Consider the following 2,931-nt stretch of genomic DNA (forward strand, 5'->3'; position numbering starts at 1 on the left):
GGCTGTCCTTGTGTCCCCGAGGGGATGCAGGGCTTCGGAGGGACCTTGTGTGCCCTCCCCGGGGCTCCCTGCACCCAGCCCTCTCCGGGGATCCCCAAGATTCAGCGGAGACTCCCCGCGCACCCGCGGCTACTCCGTGTGCCTTGCGCAGTCTGAGGAGCACAGCGCACGAACACTGGGCGCTCTGGTGTCAGTGCTCCAGCGCCCCCACCCTTAAAGACACACTGACACCGAGCGGGGAGCCCCCACCACTGCACTGGCACTGCACGACACACAGACACCACACCCCTGCACTGCATGACCTCCCCCCCGCACTGGCACTCAATGACACACAGAGACAGACACCACACCCCTGCACTGCATGACCCCCCCACCCCCGCACTGGCACTCAATGACACAGACAGAGAGACACCACACCCCTGCACTGCATGACAACCCAACCCCCCCACTGGCACTCAATGACACAGACAGACACCACACCCCTGCACTGCATGACACACACAGTGACACACACACACACCTGCACTGGCACTGCATGGCACACACACACCTGCACAGGCACAGCATGACACACACACCACACCCCTGCACTGCATGACCCCCCCCACCCCCGCACTGGCACTCAATGAAACAGACAGACAGACACCACACCCCTGCACTGCATGACCCCCCCCCCCCCACTGGCACTCAATGACACACCCCTGCACTGGCACTGCATGACACACACAGACAGACACCACACCCCTGCACTGCATGACACCCCCCTGCCCTGGCACTCAATGACACACCCCTGCACTGGCACTGCATGACACACACAGACAGACACCACACCCCTGCACTGCATGACACCCCCCTGCCCTGGCACTCAATGACACACCCCTGCACTGGCACTGCATGACACACACAGACAGACACCACACCCCTGCACTGCATGACACCCCCCCCCCCGCACTGGCACACAATGACACACCCCTGCACTGGCACTGCATGACACACACAGACAGACACCACACCCCTGCACTGCATGACACCCCCCCGCACTGGCACTCAATGACACAGACAGACAGACACCACACCCCTGCACTGCATGACACACACAGTGACATACACACACACACACACCTGCACTGGCACTGCATGGCACACACACACCTGCACAGGCACAGCATGACACACACACCACACCTCTGCACTGGCACTGCATGACACACACAGACACCACACCCCTGCACTGGCACTGAATGACACACACACACACCTGCACTAACAGTGCATTACACACACAGACAGACACCACACCCCTGCACTGGCAATGAATGACATACACACACCACTATACTGGCACTGCATGACACACCCACACACCTGCACTGGAACTGCATGACACACATACACCCCTGCAGTGGTATTGCATGACACACCCACCCCTGCACTGTCACTGCATGACACACACACACCTGCACAGGAACAGCATGACACACACACCCCTGCACAGGAACAGCATGACACACACACCACATCTCTGCAGTGAATGACATACACACACCACTGCACTAGCACTGCATGACACACACACACCCCTGCACTGGCACTGCATGACACACACACACACCTGCACTGACACTGCATGACACACGCACACCCTGCACTGGCACTGCATGACACACACAGACACCCCTGCACTGGCAATGATTGACATACACACACCACTGCACTGGTACTGCATGAGGCACACACACCCCTGCACTGACATTGCATGACACACACACCCCTGCACTGACATTGCATGACACACACACACCTGCACAGGCACATCATGACACACACACACCACACCTCTGCACTGGCACTCATGACACACAGACAGACACCACACCCTGCACTGGCACTGCATGACACACACAGACAGACACCACACCCCTGTACTGGCACTGAATGACACACACACACACCTGCACTGACACTGCATGACACACACAGACAGACACTACACCCCTGCACTGGCACTGAATGACATACACACACCCATGCACTGGCACTGAATGACATACACACACTCCTGCACAGGCTCTGAATGACATACACACACCCCTGCACCGGCTCTGAATGACATACACACACACCTACACTGACACTGCATGACACACACAGACAGACACTACACCCCTGCACTGGCACTGAATGACATACACACCCATGCACTGGCACTGAATGACATACACACACTCCTGCACAGGCTCTGAATGACATACACACACCCCTGCACCGGCTCTGAATGACATACACACACCACTGCACTGGCACTGGCACTGCACAACACGCACACACCCCTGCACTGACACTGCATGACACACAAAGATAGACACCACACCCCTGCACTGGCACTGCATGACACACACAGACAGACACCACACCCCTGCACTGGCACTGAATAACATACACACACCCCTGCACCGGCTCTGAATGACATACACACACCACTGCACTGGCACTGCGCGACACGCACACACCCCTGCACTGACACTGCATGACACACACAGACAGACACCACAGCCCTGCACTGGACACTGCATGACACACACAGACAGACACCACAGCCCTGCACTGGCAATGATTGACATACACACACCACTGCACTGGCACTGCATGAGACACACACACCCCTGCACTGACATTGCATGACACACACACACCTGCACTGTCACTGCATGACACACCTGCACAGGCACATCATGACACACACACACCACACCTCTGCACTGGCACTGCATGAAACACAGACAGACACCACACCCTGCACTGGCACTGAATGACACACACACACACCTGCACTGACACTGCATGACACACATAGACAGACACCACACCCCTGCACTGGCACTGAATGACACACACACACACACCTGCACTGACACTGCATGACATACACAC

The sequence above is a fragment of the Pleurodeles waltl genome, chromosome 5, assembly GCF_031143425.1.
Source record: "Pleurodeles waltl isolate 20211129_DDA chromosome 5, aPleWal1.hap1.20221129, whole genome shotgun sequence".
In the NCBI taxonomy this organism is placed as follows: domain Eukaryota; kingdom Metazoa; phylum Chordata; class Amphibia; order Caudata; family Salamandridae; genus Pleurodeles; species Pleurodeles waltl.